Source organism: Pholis gunnellus (assembly GCF_910591455.1).
Source record: "Pholis gunnellus genome assembly, chromosome: 12".
NCBI lineage: Eukaryota > Metazoa > Chordata > Actinopteri > Perciformes > Pholidae > Pholis > Pholis gunnellus.
In genome coordinates, this window is record NC_136539.1 from 16811597 (window position 1) to 16833665 (window position 22069).

A 22069-nucleotide genomic window follows, 5' to 3' on the forward strand; every position below is an offset into this window, starting at 1 on the left:
TTTTAGACAGTAGGAAATATAGTCATCATTCCCATCCAGCTGTAAAACAAATCTCAAGTCATTTTTATTTTTCTACTGTCTGTATTTTCGAAAGCATGTTAGTGAGTAAGTCAGTGGCCCATAGCCCACCCTTCCTGTGTAGAGCTGTCTCCTCCCTATAAAGGCCTCATCCCTCTATCTCCTCTCCACTCCCTCTTCCCACTCGGTTCCTGGTAAACTGGCCTCCAGCTGTGTGCAGCTGCTTGGCAGGGCCTGACGCCATGTTGCAAATTCATACTGCTCCGCTCAGCTACCCATGCATCCTACTGTGAAAATGTCGTCCTCGCCAGCTCACTTCCTGAGTTCAAAGTTGACTGATAAAGAACCGGGATGTTATGAGTTAATTACCTTTGTTACGAACCATGTGTATCTGTGTGCAGCAGTAGATTGTAGAAGAATTAAGGCCTTGGCCTTCCAGCATCGTACAGACTGTGCAAGAACACACACGAAGTGAAGCAGTGCTGACACAAAGAAGGTCTTATATGTACACATGTACACTGCGGGGAACACTAAGCTGTCACAATACTGTCTCCTCCAACACACATGTACACGTGCACACATACAAAGATAGATGGATGTTGGTTGCTGGCTTTCTAATGCCTGTGCTCTCTGTGGAACCTAAGCACACACTGACTCTTCAATCATTTTATCACCAAAGTTGCATGCAGTGTTATCATCACAGCACACACACACAGGTCCCACGACTGCAGTACTCAGGCCGCTTCTGTCACTTTAACAAATGGTGCCATCACAAAGGGAAGCTATCATCACAGCATCCTCACCAGTGGTGGTACGGCAGAGAGACAACTACATCACATTTGTTTTTTTTAAATGGAAAGAAGAGGTAGTTGTGTGTTTTGATCAAGCTAGACCAAAGGTAAAGTCACTATCACCAAGGAGTTACAAGTGCGAGAAAGGAAACAGTGTTTGTGTTTGTTACAAGTTCATAAGAAGTTTAAAATCACCCTCAGGATTTTTGCATTTCAACACAATGTTCTTGCTGTTTTCTGTCTTTTAGAACAAGCTATTTCAAGTGTTGGATTGGCTTTTCCCACATCTCTCTCCATGTGGAAAACACAGTCTAGACCTTGTCACCTCTTCAACCCACACTACACACTAAGACATTTAGGTCTCTGAAATGGCAGCTTAAAATCTTCTTGTCATAGACCTTGTCCAAACACTCAGCCCAAATACATTTTTTGGCAAATCCAGATTGTATCCAAATTGATTTTAGAAAGTCTGAAACACATGAAATGCGATTTTTGCAAATTGGATCCAGACCACATTTGGAAATGGTTTAGAATGTGATTCCAATCAGATTCTTACGAAGGCAGTTGCCGTATGCTCTGGCCACTCAAATCCGATTTCAAAGTGTATTTTTCACTTGCATCACGGCACACAAGGATGAGGTCAAACCCAGAGTGACAGAAGTGCAGAGCAGAATCCATGCAGCTACTTGCAGAGCGCTATGGAGGAGAACACAGAGGAGAACGACAGTCCACGGACAGGCGCCCACAGAGGAGTTCTGCATCGCCACTTGAGAGTGAGATTGTTTGGAGGGCCAAATAATGGACTTCCATTTCTCAGTCACGTATCCGAATGACTGTGGTGATCCCCTGACTTTTCCTTCACTGCCATTTTTATTTCTGCAAGCAGAAGCAAGCATTTGGCCCGTTCAGAACAGGCTTGTTTTGAACAAGTAGTGCAATAGTATATGTAAAGAGGGGAAGGAGATTGGATTTTGATAGGGGTTCCTTTGATCGGGTAGAGGGCGACACAGAGGCAACCAAGTAGTCTGACACGGTTAGGGTTGAAAACATAATAATTTATTACTCATAGAAATAAACAAAACAAATTAATCCCACAACAATTAAATGGTACCGTTATAATGTCTATAAAGATTCTAAAAATGTCCTTAGGCCATACAAAAATCAAAGGTTTTAGTTTTAAGTAAAACATTTATTAAAATAAACGTAATTATAAACTGGCTGACTTCGATGTCCTCCAGTGATGCTGTCCTCTTTTGGCCTCACTGGCTGGATCGTACCCCGGCTAACGTAGCTGCTCACTTGTCAGTGGAGGGATGATGGGAGGAACGATGTTGTCATAGGAGCATGGGGAGCGCCGCCCATTCCTCGGATGCCTGTCGCCATGGTGCAGTGGAACTGATGGTCCCTTCCTCTCCCTCTTCCTGTGACTCCTTCACAGTGTGCACACCATCAATGCCCACCTGGTCCTCACCTCCAACAGCAGTGAGGAGTAACGCTGCTCCTCTACAGCTCCAGCTCTACATTTAGTGCTTAAAACGTGTCGTCACATTATACATCACCACAAATGAACCTACTCTGGTGCACAGCCCGGAACCCTATGTGAGGATCAGAGTGACTGTAATGATACCTGAAGATTGCTATTACCACTCTTTACCACTCTGCCTTTTAATGTTAATAGCTGAAGCGAGGCTATAGAGCTGCTGGTCCTGCCTGCTGTTGACAACGCCGTCCATACCGGGGAGAATTGATTTTCCATGAAAGCTGAGTGATGTGAGGGGACTGCTGGCCCTCTGATGTCAGCACTCTGTCATCTCTCTATGTCTTTCTCTCTCTCTCTCTCTCTCTCTCTCTCTCTCTCCATCATCTTTGTTGCTCTCTTTTCTCCTTTCTCTCTAGTCTTTTTTCCCTCCCCGTTCCTTTTCATCATCAGTTTCTTTTCAGTTCAGTATCTTTTCCTCGCTCTTCACCTCTGTGCCCTCTGTCCTCACTTTTCCGCTCCTCCTCTTCTCTCTCATCTCCTTGCCTCTCTCCTCTGCTCTTCAAGTCAATTCCGCTTTATTGGCATCACGCAGTAGTGTATGTGGTATTCATTAAGATCAATTTCTAGACATTAACAGCCAATTAGGATCAATTAAACAGAAGTAAATAGGCAACTCTCCCACTCCCTCCCTCTCTCTCTCCTTCTAAAGAAGCAGACAGGATGATTACATGATGATCACGATGCTAAATAGGAGGCTGATTTCCACTGTTGTCACACTTTTTGCATCATTCCCTTGAATGAATTTCACACAGTTGAGTGTGATGGAGTGTGTTTGTTTACTTCACATCCAGCTCTGAGACATTTTTGCAAAAAAAAAAGAAAAAAAAAGGGGGGTTGTAGAGATTAGAGCAAGTTTACAGGCCTTCTCCTGTTACAAATACATGTAAACAGGAAAAGGGACTTTTCTGTGTGTACTCAAACTGATGATGGAAAAACCGTATTGCATCTGTTGCTGGTCTAAAATGTCAGCCTTTGGGTTTTTGAAACCATTTGATGTTTCTTGATATACAGATGATCATGATTGATATTTGTTTGATATAATTTAATAAAAAATAAATCAGGTTACACATATATCAGCAAGTTTGAACAGAGTAAAAAGTGTTAATACAATGTTTCCCATTTGTAAATAGTTTACTGTACATCACAATTAGGGAAATGCTTCTAAAATTACATATTAAGTACTGAAATTCAATTCATAGAATTTAATTTGATTAGCATAAGTTTCAGCTTATTTTGCTGACATTGTAAAGAACATTTCCTCACAGTCTTACTGGTGAAATAAATATTTGTTTATGGTATTATTTTTATGAATGCTGTTAAGAGAGCTTTCACACAATTTGAGAAGTTACTCTGTGCCTCTCTTCTTCTCTTTACCCTCTCTCTCTCTCTCTCTCTCTCTCTCTCTCTCTCTCTCTTTTTGTCCGTCTTGCATTCCCTTCATTGCACCATCTTTCCATCCACATATTAAAGCCATATATCAACAGGATCAAACCCAGTGTGGGAGAGCTAGCGACAGGCTGATTTACTGGTGGGTTTCCTCTGTGTCTGTGAGTTTTATGATTGGGGTCGAGGGCCAGGGACACAGGGATACATTTCTGACAAGGTCTGTCTTTGACTACTGGTGTTTCTAGCACTTTTCATGCGTTCGCGCTCAGCTTGACCTCCGTGAATTGCAAGGCCACATGTTAATGCCACTTTTGACTTAAACAGCTGAGTTCCAGAAGATGTCGTAGCCAGCGCTCTCCAGCTGCTGCGGCGGTTAAGAAATGGCCGTATGCATTCTCGGGTGGGTTTGCACTATTTGGTTAGAGGGCCTGGATTACACTAAAATTATGTTTATTTGACAAAGTATTGGTTAATGGGTGATATATAGAATAACTAAAATGAATTATTACAAAAAGAAAAAAACCGCAGCACTTTACAACAGTCACATACAAATAGTTTTTTACTTTGACTTTAACTTTTCCTTTCCAGCTAAGGACTTAAAGACAAAATGATGGTTAGCACATAATACAGTATGTAAAATACTAGTTCTCTGGATGTTCCCGATGGAGTTGCTGTGTGGGCAGCTCTTCCCAGAACAATCGTAAGCTAATCCATACCCAGTCTAGAAGGACTCAGGCCAGGAACCATGACCTAACCAGTGAACAAAACACTGTGCACTGGGACATCACACAGCGAAACAACAAATGGCACAAGCAGACGTACTGCTGAGACCATAAGGAATACATGCATGAATGCTTCCAAATAGCGCATAGAGCAAGATTTCTATCTCCCTCACATTCCCCGTCTATTTCTTTTTCTCTCTCCCCTTTATTCCTCTTTCCTCTTGTGTGTCTCTGTGTCAGCAGAGGAGACATGACAAGTTCTTTCCGGCCTTTCCCCAAAGTAAACCAGTTCAGATTCTTTACCACAGTCCGTCTGTCAGCCAGCCAGCCAGTCAGTCAGTCATACCACAACAGTCCTGCAGGAATGTGCAAGAAGAGTCCAGTTCTGGGTTAGTCCTTTCATCATCGTCATTTCATTTGCAATTTGATCACACTGAGGAAGAGAATGTGGAAAAATACATACAAGTGTAATGGTATATTAGATGTATTCTGATGAAAAGCCATACATGACATGTTCCACATATGTGTAATCTGTTTATACTGTCAAAATGTATAATTTGATGCTTTTGAGCACAGATCATATTCCCTTTAAGATTAAAATGACACAGAAGACATGCTATGAAGCTAGTTAAAGACGGACTTGTGTAAGGCTGTCTTAGGGCTTTGCTAAAATGTTTCTCTCTTCCTTCCTCTCATATATACACATAAGAAACGCAGAGCTATTTATTCTTGTGTTAATTCTGCCTGACATTTACAATTACCGCCGTGTTTGGTTGCAGTGGGGCCTGCTTTAATAGGGCTGTTGACTGTCAAACTTGGTTAAGTCTCCTTAGATCTCAGCCCTCCTTTCATGGGGACGTTATTGTTTGTGTGTGTGTGTGTGTGGGTGTGTGTGGGAGTGTTCGAGGGAGCAAGGAATGTGTGTCAAAATGTGTGCTCACACATGCGCTTTTATTGTACATTTCCAAATTAATGTGAGCACTCAAAATGATAAGAGCTCCATAGCTCGGTTGGCATTCATGGACTTTTTTTGTTATTCTTTTGAGCACCTGTATACATGTAGAAAGACTTTGGCAGGGCCCTCGGGAACCGGAGAGAGCTTATTGCTACATTGTGAAATGATAAAACTATTCCACTTCCGATGATTGTCATGTGAGGGAAGATGACATCAACGAGCTGGGCCGCATCGGCTGGGTTGTCATGCTCTGGTTCTTACTTCCTCTCCAGTTACAGCCGTCCAAACAGTTCAGGGAAGTGCCTGCCGTAATGCACTAATGACATGAACAGTTTGCAGGGGACAGATAGACAGACAGACAGACTCGTGGGGACTGTCAGACATGTCTGTATTGATTTGGTAAGACGACACTTTGTACTAATGGAAGCATTATGTTGTTAATACAGCATTATAGCAAGCCACTGGAGGAACAGACCTAACATTTAGGGGCAATAAAAGCCTTTTTGCTTTATTGATTACATGTCGGACTACGTGTATACCTATACATACATGTATGGAGATTACTGTGCATTAAAGTCATGATATATATTGGGATTTTAAAAATATGTAGTATTATTGACTATAGCCAAAGGTAGGTTTACAAAAAAAGACAAGACTGTGGTTTGAAATACATGAAACTATGATAAAACATCTCATTGGACTCCTGCTAAATGTTTACGATGCCTTCATAGTGAGAAACATCCAACGCTGCTTTGCGTCAGATTCAAACACAATCTCACTTCAACTATTAGTTGCAGAGTAGCCCCACTGGGTTTGTTTGAGAGTACAACAGCGCTTGAAGATTACAAAATGAAAATCATTCACTCATAACCCTCTATAAAACCCACTTTAACTCAAGACTATTACTACTCCTGCTTTAAGCACGCCATACTGTACGATGGCACTAAAAAGATGTCAGATGACCACATTAAAACAGATTGATCCCTGAGGTAAAAGCGCAAAGAATAGTGTGATAACTAAAAACTTTAATCACACACATTTTAAGCATACGGGGATAAGAAATGAAGAAATAATAGTTCGAACACAACCCTATCCCTTGAGGGGCGACATAGGCTCAGTGGTAGAGCAGGGTCGTCCTTCAATCAGAGGATCGGCGGTACGATCCCTGACTCCTCTAGTCCATGTCGATGTGTCCTTGGGCAAGACACTTAACCCCAAAATTGCTCCCACAGGCTGTTCCTGCGGCGTACGAAAGGGTATGAATGATTAGTTAGAGTCCTGATGGGCAACATTTACAGAACACAAAGGAAACAGATATGATGATGTGGATTGTTTCAAAGGGACAACGAGGAAGAGTCAGCACAAAAGAGAAGCATACATTTAAGACAAATGTTAGATCTTGACAAATGTTCTCGTTTGGAGTGCACCTTGGCAAACTGAAATGGACCAAACTGGTAGATGAGGCACAGGCAGACACACACACACACACACACACACACAAGGCATCTTGCCTACTTTCCCTTATAACAGAGGTATGGCTATCACAGCCCTTGTAATGATGTGATGGTCTGCTAGCGCCTCGGTCTCTTTGGACGGAAAATGTGAGAAGAGATCCTAGTAACGGTCTACACTGATCAAATCCACACAAAGCCTCCAAATCCTCCCTCCTCCCCCTGTCTCCCTTCTGAAAAGCAAGGTGGGGAGATCGAGAGGAATATTTTCACTGTATTAAGCAGCTTCGTTTGGATGCTCTGGTCCTCATAAAGCTTGTAAGCTCTATGAGCAGAATACCTAAAGGGATGATCACTTCATCCCACTTGGAAAGTCCTTCTTCCTCCCCCATTTTTGCACCGTTCTTATAAGATGACATCATCGGATGGAAGAATACCGTCAGTGTATGAAGAATGTGAAGGGAAGGTGGACAGTGTGAGTAAAGGTCAAGGACATTTGGTTCTCATTAAGACTGGGCTCTGCACTCTGTGACTGCATCGGCTACAGCAGTTGCGAGGATGATTAATGGTTTATAAAAGGGAGGTTGTTTAGTTGGGATTTTTATTTAAAACATTCAGTGTAAATGAATACTTAACTTGATTTAAGAATCTTCCGATTGCAGAAACAAAGCTGGCTTATCAGCTGCTTGCTTTGAATGATTGAGATATTGGTATTGGGGTGAAATGGTCCAATAGGCTACCTTATTTAAATAGACACGATAAGACTGATAGTAGCAGCAAAAGAGTAACACTCCTCTGTTTATCTAAGAAACAGAGGAAGAAAAGGCATTAAAATGGCTAAAACTAAACCACATTTTAATAAGTGAAGTTGTATTAACCTCTGATGATTAGCTGTGTACATGGCTATCATTTTATTAATTGTATGTTTTTTAAGCAGCATTAGCTGAACACTTCTAATTTTGCTAAGTTTGAGAAATGTTTTACATGCAATGTTTGTGAAATGATGGATAACTAACAAAGCATCCAGTTGTATTATCTTGGCTAATGTTAGCTTACATTAAAAAATAGCTTTCTTTAAAATTATATCTCACTTAAAATTATAATTTAAATTCCATGGATGTAGCAGGGAGTTTAAAATGTTCAGTTGATGGTTAAAATGAGAAACTAAACGTCTAGCTAACAGTTAGCCTGACATCTAACTGACACATCACAACACAGTTTGACCCCTGTGTATCTCTTGTTGAAATGTTTGTGCTAAGAAAAACAAGACAATTGAAGTATAACATTAAATGCAAGAGAAATGTCTTATATAGAAAGAGTGCAACCAACTTGGCAAGTCTGAAACGGTGTTACTGCAGACTGCCTCGGCACCACCTGTTTGTAGCAGAATATCTTGATATCAACACAGATATAGATATAGATATTGCAGCAAGATACACTACACATCCAAAAACAGTGGGCTCTCTTCACACAGTTTGATTGTGATTGTCTAAATAGAAGTTCTTCCAGGAAATGGGACCAGGGCCTTTATTTACTCTCTGCATATTTCAAGCTGTTTCAGTCATCTCACCTCTGTAGAGCTGGGAAAGCTCATCTGACAGCCTGATTCCCTATCTGGGTGAGATCAGAAGTTAGTCATCAGAGCCGAGACCATCTGTTTACACCAAGACAAGCCACAGAGCTCTGACTGTGGGTTACCCAACACCACCAGACGAGGCAGCTGACTCCCAGTGAAAAAAGCAGACCTTGTGGGGTAGTAGCTATACGGCTTGTATGAGCATTCTGGCCAGAGCATGTCCAAACAATAGTAATGAAGTGGAGCACTGTGGATTGGATAGTGATATATATATTGAACTGCGAAAATTATATCTCACGCAGTCAGCATTTTCAATGTGTTATATGGTGGATGCAATGCAATTTGTCTGAAAATCCACTTATGATTTGGTCAATTTTACACCAGCAATCCATCTTCCTTTTCTTCTTCTTCTCATTATTATTGTTATTATTATTTATTTATAACAAATACTGTTTGTCCTTATGACAGTAGTACACAGGCTGAAAGATGAGGAAAATAGTTTGGTCTTGGATTACAGGGAATTAAGTGTAGTTGTGTTCATGTGTGGTAGAAAGAGTTATTGTTCCCTTTGTTGTTGGATCCCAACCAGAGGTGCCTGGGGAAATTCTGGAAAGATGTTCTCTTTTTAACAATACTCAGGCACCATCCAATCAATTACTTGTTCAATCTACTTTGTTAAAAATTCTAATTTAAAGAAGGTAAAGAAAACATACAGTCCTAAAGGGATTGATCTTCATTTGTACTCATCTTTGCTCAGATTTTGTGATGAGTTAATTTGTTTTCTCCCTTTTGAGTAACTTGCAGCGAAACTAAGTAAACAAAAAAACAAAGCCTCAAAGAATTATATCTTTGATTTGTTTTAGTTCTCAGTAGAAATACATCATTATTGATCATCATTTACATATCCATATGTGTGGTGGTGCGTTCAAATAAAGAACAAAAAAACAACAACATGACACATTGATTTTGATGTTTGTTCTGATTAGGTCTGATTAGAAATAAATGCTTGGCTTGTCAGGTTGCATGTGTCCTGGTTGTCAAAGCCAAAAATACTTGCTCAAAGGTTTGAAGTTATTCATGTTATTTCATTAAAAAGAAAATGCCCCTGCTGTTTCAGTATTTGTGTCCTGGATTTTTTCTTTCTTTCTAAATCTACTTCAAAACAAAACAATGCTGAAAGTGATGAGTTTGACACTATGTTTGTATTTTCGTTCAGTGAAATCAACGGCAGACGCTCAGTAGTGTCTGCTGCATCCGCCAAGAATTGTGGCGGCTAATTCCAATAAACAACAGGCTTTCACATAACCCTGAACAACAATTCCACCATCTCTTTGCGAGTTCTTACCTAAGTTTGATCATCCCTTCTCATCGGAGAGGGAAACAATGTGTGCAAATTGTTAACTTACTTTCGTGTTTTGTTTCAATCAGTGCAGCACATGTCCATCGCCTCATCTGTAGTCTTGCTTCAAAACATTCAAAGTCATTAATTGAATAAAAAAATTCAGACACAGCCTGTCTGAATATAAAACCTTATAATAAACAAATTTCCAGTGGGTCAGCCAACAACAACAGACATTAGCAAGCAATTGTCCCATTCCCCAGCTACATTATTCCCATACACTGGGTAATTCCCCCTTTGGCGTAATTGCATGTAAAAGCCATTATCATCCGGGTCCATGCTAATCATATTTTGAGGCTGGGCTCTGGGGTGATTGTTGAACTTTCCGCCAATATGTGGAGATAGAAATGCAATCCTGGCAGTGGCATAGCTGCAGCTGCTTCCCTTCTTTGGTCTGAACCACTAAACCACTACAGATTGGTTTTCACCCTGTCCTATCGGACTATGGAGCAGAGTAGAGTTGTTTTAGATGACTTGGAGTTTTATTCTTGTTACTGTACCTTGAGAGTTGGCACTTCAGTCCTCTGGATGAAAGATTGACTCCGGCGTGGCTTAGCCAGAGCCGAAAGACACAGAGGAAGAGGGAGCGAGAGGGAGAAAGAGAGAGAGAGAGAGAGAGAGAGAGAGAGAGAGAGAGAGAGAGAGAAGTGCCAGCAAAAGCGGGACGAGAGTAGAGGGAAAGTACAAAGGGAAGGGAGAGTTTCATGTTAACAGTGTATGTAGAGACAGCTGTCATAGAGCGGCTCGCTCTTTAGAAACACTTACAGGCTCATCAGTCAAAAGAGCTGCACCTGCAACAGACTGAGAGACAGAGACGTACATGTGCAAGCATGTGTCACTGTGAAAGTGTGTGTGTGGGCACATTTGCGTGCGAGATAAATTCCATTTTCGGAAAGTCTGAGTAGTCTGTGTTTACAGTTCTTCATGTTCAGTTTACATCTGATGCATGAAGCTTAATGTACAGTAAATTTAAATTGCTCGGCCTAAAGTTGCTGTTTCCACAATACGTTTACTGATCCAGAGACTGATATCGACTGATATACTGGAGACACGTACAACACTGGAACATTTTCGAGTGATCCTGCCAATAGCTGACAATGTGTGCCAATAGCTGAATAACTAGAAAATTATTCAGGAATTCACTGTTTTCTACAGAACTTTCACTGAAAGATCCAGGTACAACAATAATAATAACAATACAAGTAATGATTAATTATATAAGAGAAACATATAACAATATTATATTATCTATGCCATAATTGATCTATTTAATGCTTGTTTGCTTGTTTGTTTTTGGCAGCATCCAACCTACAGCTGTTACCAATGACTGGACGGCAACTCAAGTCTAAATGTTCTCAAACAACCTCTCAGTGGAACTTTCCAAAATTTTAATATGTACATACAAAATGTGGACAAATATATTCATAACCACTACGTCTCATGAAACATTCATCACAGCGATAGGCGGTAATGATCTTGGCGTCACATTGCTGGGGAAAATATATGGCTCCTAATTACTATCCCATCAAGCATATTTTGCCTCCTGATACATCATACATAATGTGGGCTTGAATCACAATAACCGGCAGTTTTTTTGCATTCCCTCTCTCTCCTGCTACCACACGTGATTCTGGTTAACGCCGACACTTTAAAGGGGAAATGCCACACTTGCCAAACTTTTTGTATCTACTGGAGTGTTACAGTTCACAGTCAAGTTTTTATTGGGAGGTAATTTAATTGACAAACGATTTAACATTTAATTAAATTATTTGAGGTTGACAAATTATGAGATGAGTTTTTGTTTTTTATTTATCGGTACAGATAGTTTATGATTTATATAGCCCTTCTTACCATATGTCTCAACCTCAGTTACAAAATAAATATTTGTATCTTTATCTGAAATATATCATCACAGGAGTCAATATGTTGCATTATCATTAATAATATTCAATAAATAATTGTTAAATCCAGAAAAAAAAATGTCTCTTAAAGTCCATCTAAATCTTAATACAGTCATAATGCTGTATATGTGTATCAACATTGCTGAACAAAGACAGCCAACACCTTTTCTAACACCAAACCAAGAAAGTATAAATACATATTTTTCATGATATTGATTTCTCTTACTTTTGCATCAGAATGTTTAAGTTAATGATGGGGTGAATTGTATATATTATTTTCCACTGGAACTATTCTAACCTTTCATTTCTACGAGTGACTCTCCGCAACAACAGCGTTTTCACTGGGACTGCAAAACCCCTAAATGTACTTTTTTAACAAACGTTTCTTATTCTAACAAACTTAATATCTCTGTTGTGGAATGTCATATTCTTAATCATCATTTTAACTTTATTGGCAAAAAAACTGCAATTGTATTTGAATTTAAATTGTTGGAGTTAACTATTTGAACAGCTTGTCATTTAGAATTGTCATGTTAATATATTTTCTTAAGGCACTGAATTTATTATGTTCTGAAGTGGAATCATTTGGTTTTATTCTTTTTAACCTCACCAACTCTTATTAGTTTACATTCCTTTTTTCTATTTCTTGACAGTCATTCTTGATTGTTTTTTTTCTAATTCCACATGTAGTCTCTGTTCACTCAATATGTTCTGCACCAAATGATTGTACAGGCATTCTGCAGACCTGGCTTTTATATCTCTAACTTGAACCCAAATAACTGCTTACCAGCTGCGGGAGCATGTCTGGTTCCCCTCAGAGTGGTTGTCTGTAGTCCGACGCTGGCCCGAGGGAGTAACAGTGTAATTACTCTCTGTAGCGTTAAATCAAAAGCATAATGGGGTATTTTCATAGAATCCAGACAACAAAAAAAGACAAACCACTGTCACGATTGAAAGTAACCAAAATTGACCGTTGGGACGAGATGTGAGCCTTGACCTCCAGTGTCAAAGACTTGACCCAATCGTCCATCCAGACCTTCAATCTCAAATACAATGTGACAGTAAAACAACTTCACGCTACTTGTAATGATGAGAACTCCAAAGCCAACACCCTCAATTTAAAGTCAAAAGACAAACTTTACTGTTACGGCTGTGGTAGCAGTCTCAAATATCGTAACAACATCCTGTACTTCTTGTTACAGAGTCAGAAGCCAATTTGGATGCATATAAAAGAAAGGTTACATCTCATGAACTCTGCCATCTGCTCCCGATAAAGCAGATTATTCAGCTTTCAATTAATACCAGAGTTGAACTGCAAACCACTAAGCAGTGTAGCCTAATTCCTGTCTCTAAACAGGACCAGGCTTTGGATGTGCGTGCGTATGTGGCATTCAGTTTGCATTTCTGGGGAAAGGTTCACTGAAAGTCTTCCTTTATGTTTTGCCGAGCCAATTTGGGATTCTGTCACCAGTGCAGCAGCGTAGTATAAAAGCCATATTATCCTCAATGTGGAGTACCACACTCAGCAACATACTCACTCACACACAAACATACACACAGGCACACAAACAATCACAAAGCATAGGCTGGTCATCACCCATCACGGAGAGGCTTCCACAGCAGAGGTTACCTGGCAATCATTGTCTGTTGAAAAGAGAGGGGAAGTGTGGTTAACTAATGAATCCCATGATCTCAGTAGCATTCAGCACCATGAGTTGTGTCACTGGATCTGGCCAGCCAATCATTTTCAAGTAAATCACTGAAAAACACTGGATTGAAATGGAAATGATGTGATTAACGACTTTAAAATGTCATCTAATACACCTCCTCTACAAATGTAACCGCGTGAAATGAATTAAATTGAAGTGACCATTTGAATGGGAACTGGAAAACGTGATTTTTCCCCACAGAGAAAGCTTGATGAAAGTACTTGAGGTACAGTGTGTTGCTTCCTGTTTGTGTCTGTATGACATGTACTGCAATTTTGGTCTTACCACTTTATTTTTAACTCAACTTTTAACGGTGGAAAAAAAGTTAAAAACATCCACAATCCACAAACCTCCATATCTCATCCATATGCTCAGTATTTTGCAAACACTTGCCAAAATATGGCTTTACACGCTACTTCAGAGCTTTAGTAGCAAGAGCCAATTAGCATGCTCACGGTAAAAGGTTCACCTTGTTCAACCACACAAAGGACAGACATTTGTTGGCCCTCGTGTAATACATACATTATTGGAAACCAGCATGCATTCGACAGTAACCGCATTGTGAAAGTAGGGGACAAAATGTTCAAAGTGACCAGATGCACTTGTGCCTGTCATTGAAGCGGCACACTCTGTGGCTGATGTACTCTGTTCTGAAGAAAGCAAGATGTGTGTTGCTTAAATCTCTGTTTGGGCTTAAAGAACTGGCCTCATGGCTCACATGAAGGAATAGAGTGCTGGATTACAAGGCTGTATAGACCCAGTGTTAATGTTTAATGCGTGCCATAGGGCTGAGTGTGCTTATTACAGATTGGTCGAAGCAACTGTTGCCTTTCACAAAGTCTGGTGCATGGACGAAGCTGTTTATACTGTACTTCTTAATGTAAGCTGTATAACTATTACAGACCGTGGTGGCTGATGCGGCTGGCATGATGTCGGTTGCTTTAATGTGTGAAGATCTGGCCTGCTGGAGTTTCTTCGGGGATTTGCTGATTCCTTATTGATGTTTAAGGGGTTCAGTTGTGTACGTGCAGTTGGTGTGTATGTGGGGAAACTTAGTGGAAAGTGAGTGAAGAGATTGTAAAGGCTGAGTTTGCACTGTACATTTTGTGAGCAACCTTTTACTATCTGTCAGACGACGATGACATGAAAACAACATAAGAATGAGTAAAAGAAAAGAAAAAAACATTGTCTCACTTTCTGCGTTGTTTCCGTATGTATCTTAATTTTAAGCCAAACTATGATATTTTTTAAAAAACCTAACTAACCTTGGCTAGACATAACCTCGGCCACTTCATGGTAACTACATGACATATAATGACACACGAAAGGCCTACAATGTGTATCAATATCACGCGGATATGTGGTGCTATTCATGCGTCTTCCCATGAGATCGGGTTGTTAGACTAATATAAACACGCAGCATTTATCAACATGATCAATGCGTGGACTTTCACACTTTGAGTGTGACACAAAAGGATCCACTTGCCAGTCACATGAGCTACAATGAAAACAACACTCAGAATCTGCTTCAGGCTGCCAACAGTTCCACTGGCACGCAAGGGTGTAATTCCCACTGGGGACAGTGTGCGTGTCATTTTACTGGGCACCCTCCATAAAATGTGTGTGAATAAAGATCTGAGTTGATAAAAATGTTCATATGCTCGTCTGAGTTGCTCAACAAAACTGGCATACTGTGCGGGCATCAACACTTAAGCCTTCCACTACCATACCGTACATGATATGAATTCCCTAGAGATATTTCATATCATGCTTGCCAACTCAGCAGATGTCTTCATGTGTGATTATTACTGTGTTTGACACGTTTGTGACCTATATAAATAGTATAGACTATTTATTTTAAGATACACATTTTGTCCTGTCTCCATGTATTATTAATTATAGATTATTGGTTAATAGCCTATATGAATAATATAGCCTATGATTTAAAAACAACCCAAACTTGTTTATTTTGCTCTTTACAACTCTTAACATCTTAGTTTATTCTGTAGTGTTGTATTTAATATTGTAGTTAATTAGTGCTCAGTCAGGCTTCTGAGGGTTAATACCAATAACTAATTGAAAGGAATACCCAAAATAAAACCATGGCTCGGGGACCCAATTATCACTATAGGCTTTAAAAGTGGCTCTGAAATGTTTGCAGTTGGCTCCTTAGTGAAGGATAGCCACTGTTAGCTTGTTTCATGATGAAGACAAGTATCATGAAAGCTGCCTTGTGCTCTCTGAACACAATAAGTAACATGGCTGTTTGATACAACATGTCATCAGAACGGGGTATTGCTTTGTAGTGTAACGCAGTAAATGTTGGTGAATGAGTGAATCATTTGCTTAAATGTTTTAGCAGTGAGTGACATTTTATGTAAATCGTATGCGGATCGCATTTTGAAAGGAACCTCTTAGTATGAGTGTTTATGTGCCGTTTGAGCTCATATGGAAAAAGCAAAACATCAGTGGAATGAAATTGATGATGTTTGTTTGAGCGAAGCCCTAAACATGAACAAACCTAAAGACAGCTGAGCTTTCATTAGGTGATTTGACATTGTTTCTAAACATGTCAGAAGCGGCTCATGTTTGTTATGGGACAAATGCGTGTGATTTTTACCCGGGCTGAATTAATGACTGCCATATGATTAATAGAGGCAATAAATGAAGGACCACCATGATGGAGAGGCCGAAGGCAGTGCTATAAGCTCTGTTAAGCATTTTTATACAATCATTTTTATACAATCATTTTTGTTGACAGTAAAATTATACAGTAAATTTCAGTATTACGCCAGTTGGGAAGATTTTTTATTTATTTTTTACTAATTTACTGTAAACTCTGTGCTACATCGTTTAAATATGCTCACAATTATAAAACGGTTTCATAATATTATGCTGGTAAAATACAGTATGTTTAAGTATGTTTTTTTTAAAACAAAATCACCTCAAATTGTACATGTAGATATATAGTAATGAGGTTTGTACAGTATTGTATACGTATACTAATATCCACATAGTTGCATAAGAGGGTAGATTTGGAGTAGTGGGGTTTGAAAGGAAATACCAAGTACCAATCAATCAATCAGGTAATCAATCACAGCTTTTACTGTGTAATTCGCCCACTTTGTTAAATTGTTTTGTTGAACTCTTTTGAAAATGTTCTGGTACAGGATATAAATCTAACACTACCACAGATTAGTGTAAGTGAAGGAGTGAGTGCATTCCCAGGTTCGTGAGGTTTGTGTTTTTATTCAAAAAATATAATGGTAGATGGATGACGCTAATAATCTTTTTGAAAATCAAAGAGGAACAATGTAAGGAGAGGAGCCATGGTTCTGTCACACAATGTTTTTAATCCCCAGATAAACAGTCACACACACGGTTAAAACTGATGATGTACAGGAGGAATGCCGAATGTGAAGGTAATCCATGTAGACTGGGTTTTATCTAAATCCACGACTCCCTCTATCTGTTCTCTAGTGTATAAATGTCCACAGGGCTTCATGATCCAAATGTAAAAACAATTTGAAACACAAATGAGTTATTTTTTGTTATTTTTTTTCCTCATGATGAAACACTGTAGGTATCTTATTCAAATGTTAAGCATTTCTCAATAAAACAACCATTTTGTTTCTCTCAACAATATGCTGTCAAAGGTAAATAAATGGGTGAAAAAGAATCTCAAACTTGACCATCACTGAGATGGACCTGTACCTTTTACCACCTCCAGTGGAGCTGCTTTGTAGTTGACCTTGACCTCTGACCTATCTGTAAAAAGGGGTCAAGAGAGAAATAATTTCCCTGCAGGGACCAACAAAGTGTCATGTTAACATTATGGCTTCCTTCCCTATTTTTAACCTTAGAAGATAACAAAAAAAATAACTTTTGCAGATGGGGTTCAGAAACATCACAATGGACGGTTGTTTGAGATTCTGTACAATCCCAATTGGCATCTTGTAAGGGGAAGAGGATGTTTTTCAAAAACAGAGAAAATAAGTTTTAGTTTAGTAAAAATATCCTGATGCTTAATCTCTCAACTCCACCACAACTAGAAGCCATTGGCACTGTGGGAAGGTAGGTACTTACTTTACTGATCACTTTGCATTTGTGTCGTATATGCCAAAAACACCTTTTCTAATAAACAAGAACCCTCTAAAACCACCTGCCTGAATATTTAAAATATGTAACGCTTATAACCAGAGAAAATCGTTCAATATCCTGAGACTGGAGAGTGTGAACCTTATCGCACAGAAACCGTCTAACTGAACCAGAAGCTGTTCCCCTCCCATTCCCTGCTTGCCCGAGATGATGGAGCTGCAAACAGAGAAATAGCTCAGTTGCGACACATTTCTCAGATTTCTACATATCTCCCACATGTCCTTTGACATTGCCTCTTAGAACCAGAACACCATATCACTAAATCACCACTAACTCAGAGTACAGGTCCTAGTTCGTGGGAGAGTGAAGCAATGCGAGCCCCTGCTGACCTCCCCGGAGCTCTACCATCCCGTGTATCGGTAAATCAGTCTGCCGGCACTTTCCCAAGGCTGCTCTGACTCGGAAGGGTCAAGGACAGGGAGGATGTGACCTGAGAGGTTATAGGCCGGAGGGAAAGGGCCCTGCATCCCACTGAGAGAGAGAGACAGACAGTGAGAAGGAGAGATCTGAGGTCTGGTAGGTCTGAGGGTCTAGTGCTTGATGGATAGAGGAATAAACTTATGAAAACGACATCCAACTGTGGTTTGGTATGTTGAAAGGGAAACACAGTCTCACACAAACAGAACGGACACACACACACACAGCCCCCAGGCTACTGTTAGAAGTTAAACAAAAGACTTATTTGGTTTGGTTTTAATCTACTGAGCTCAAAAATAATTAAAAAGAAGAAGAGAAAAGATGAATTGCTTTTAAAATGAGCCAGTTGCGCACATGCTCATAATATTTGTCAGACGTCACCCAAACATTAATATGATCCTTCTACATGTACCGATGACCTGGATTTTGCACACACTTGGTGTTATTCAAGTAACTGGATCATTCGGACCTTGTGATTGAAATTTCCCGCTGCCATGAATAACCCGTCCATTTATCAGAATAATCCCTCCACTGATAGAACAGCTGACCAGGAAAAATGGAAAGTATGAACAGGTTATTCCATAAACGAGCTGGTTTATATGTTATTGAGATTCCTTGCGATACAGGGAAAAGAAAATGGCAAAAGTAAAAATAATTTTGAAGATTGTTCAAAAATATACCTTTATCACAAGTGTAAGGTTTTGTTTTTTGTTGGCAAAATATGCTTTTTTGTCAGTTGGTTGGTCAAGCAGTTTGTTGGTCCCCCACTTTAGTCCAGACTGCAATATCAAACGGTGAAAGTCATAGCCAGTGATGGTCCTCAGAGGATAAATCCTATTGACTTTGGTTAACCCCTGACTTTTCCTCAGGGCCACTATGAGGTGGACCTTTGTTGCTTTGGGTGAAAGGTCTCAAAAATGATTATTTGGATTTAATTTGGTACGTTATGTGCCCCTCAGGATGAACTTCAATCTTTTTGGTGTCCCTCTACCTTTCATCAAGCCAAATATACTTTAAGACCAATTACCTTAGTATGGTAACACGCTAAATGGTCAACATAGCTGCTATGGCTGAAGACTCTTTGTGTTTCTAGTTTCCTATTGAGATAAGCACGTACAGAACTATTGGTCTAACTACCTGTACAAATGCATACATACTGTGTGTGTACAGTAGGGATCAAATCTATTCCAATAGCCCTACAATAAATACCATCTTTGTGATGCTTAAAGCATTATATTTGTTTTGCTGGTGCCTTGGCAGAGAGGTGTCAACTCAACTCTATTGTAACTTGTGAGTCTGTTGTTACTGGTGGTGTTGAGTTGGATTGCATAGTATTGAGAAGCGTCTCTAACATTCAGTTCAATTCATGTATGAAATATAAAACAATAATACATAAAAACAGACCTGATATTATGTGTTGATTTATTACTGTATTTGACTGCATTAGGTAAGACATGCAGTCGATGGTACAGGTGTAGCTAAAGAACTGGTCACTCTGTAATTAAATGTCCTCGGTTGTAAGAAAGCAATCTCTGACTGAAAGTAGAGCAGAGACACACACACACACAGCTCATAGTGAAGCCACTTCTGGCCCAGAAGTGAGGTGAAAATAGCATTTTCTTCTCATCTGAGACGTCATTCAAGGTCAGCCAAGTGAGAAAGAGCTTACCACACGATGTGTTATTACCCAGTCTCACAGTTATCTCTCTCAGAAAGGTGTCCCATTGACTCTTCTACCTCCTTTTGTTTTGTTGGGGAGTTTTGATAGTGTACAGTGGGGGGATCCCTGATGTTTGAAGTACTACTGTATGCATTCAGTTTGTGTGAGCAGCGTTAGTGTGGTGTGATAATTAAATAGATTCCACTGGGATGTACACAGCCTAAAGGCTGGCAGTTTCTGAGAACTTCAGAGGGGGATGGATCAGTTTGCGTGTTTCGGAAATCTATTTTTACCTCAAAATGTATTCTAGACAAATAGCAGAGTAATAGTGTGATACCAAGGTGCATGTATGCCAGCATTATTATGACTATATTCTTCAAAAAAATATATTTTTTCCAGAAAGATGACGAGACAATGACGGGATAACACAGACATGGGGGGGGGGGGGGGGGTTGAGATACTGAACTGTAGACGACAAACCAATGGGTGACGTCACAGTGATTATGTCCACATCTTATATACCGTCTATGGTAATGCTATACTGAACTGTCCCAGACTTGGAGGAGTCTGACTGAATATGATACAAACAAAAAAACGGATGAAAAAGACTAAATAAAAAGCAACAACCGCAAATTTCATAAAACAGATATTGTAAAAGATGTATTCATCAAAGTGATCAAAATCCAAGCATGCTGTAAATATCAACAATTATATGTTGCATCAGAAAATATTTACTATCAATATTAAGACTATCATTGTTCTGCAGGGGGCTTTTTAAATCCGTTAACATATTGCCGGAATGGCAGGAAAGTGGATGAAAGCATCATAGAAAGGTCATCGACCTCTGCCATTGATTGAAACATACAAACCCGTGAGAATAACTCGATTCTGAGTTTGATCCTGGGAAAATTGATGCCTTCCTGTGTTAAGAACATTATATCTGAAGAGATTAGAGTTTTGAAACAAGCACATTTTTTTCACGCCAGTCAACGAGCAAATCCGCAAAATCCACATTGTGAACCCGTCGTTTATCATGAGATAGCTTTTCACAATACGTTGCAACCAGTAATTTTAACTTAAATCATGGTAAAATCCAAATAAATGCTAATTGTTTTCTTCTTTCCCCTGCCTTCGTTCTTTGTCCTCTTCATTCCCTCTTCATCGCTGTGTCTGTTCTGCAGCGAGTGGAGCAATATTTCCAAACAGACAGCTCAAATGAGTGATCCCATCAATATCTGTGCTCCCTCATCAGCAGTTTTATAGTAGCTTTCTATGGCAATGTGTACGTGAGTGTGTGTGTGTGTCTGTGTGTCTGTACAACAGATGGGCCTCTGCAGGGAGGAAGGTGTGTATGTGCCCATCTCCTGTCGTCCCCCCAGCACCCATAAAGCATGTAGAACAAACAGGCTAATTAGTTCCTCTACACACGCACGTACACTAACACACATACTTGCTGGGTCAGATTCATATTAATCAGTGTAGTCATAAAAAAATCGTACGGCACTGATTTTACATTCATTAAACCTTTCAGTAGATCCTGAGACAAAAAGACATGTTATCTGACTAGAATAGCAGAGGTGAAGTCAAAACACACACAGACACACAAACTACACTTACACGTCACGGATTAACATCTACTATAAATCTAAGTTACCTCAGCTATTGTGTCTGTTTGTTCCTTTTGTCGTGACAAATGCTCGGGCCAGCATATATGATCAATCAGATCGATGGGAGGCTGATAAGAGCTGTGTTTACTCAAGCACAAGCCGGATTATTCAAACATGTCAGGCTGAGACACCGAGGCCACGCTGCTGATAAATAAGAGGAGGTAGCCAATGTTAGTTGTTTGTTGACTATATGTCAGATAACCTGCATTTTGTATCTCTGAATCAACGCGCCATAACATGTACAGCATGTCTGCATATTTCAATATTTGTGCGGACGCATTAAATATAATCCCACCCACATCAACAGGAATAACAAGCAAGTGTCTCCATTTCACACTGGCCCAGAAAAACAAACATGAGGATTTACATTGTTTTTCATGTAAACTGTTAAATAGAAATTTAAAGCTTGTGTCAGCGCTGTACTAGAAATAACTTCTTGGATCGGCACAAGGTCAACGACAGAGATGGCGTGTAGTCATGTGTGTGTCTGCGTTTAGCTCTCCCTTAGGGGTCCTTTTGTTAAGCCACTGTCATGCACCTACAGTCGCCAGATAGACACGAATCTGTGTAGAGCTGATGGCTACTGCTGCTTCTCTTACTTTTTTTTTTTTTTTTATCACGTGTGTAGTGTGTTTGCACGTGTGTGTGCACAAGCATGGATGTGTGTGCCCGTGTGTGTGTGTTTTCCACAGGGTAAGGCCTGAGATGAATGTGTGTTT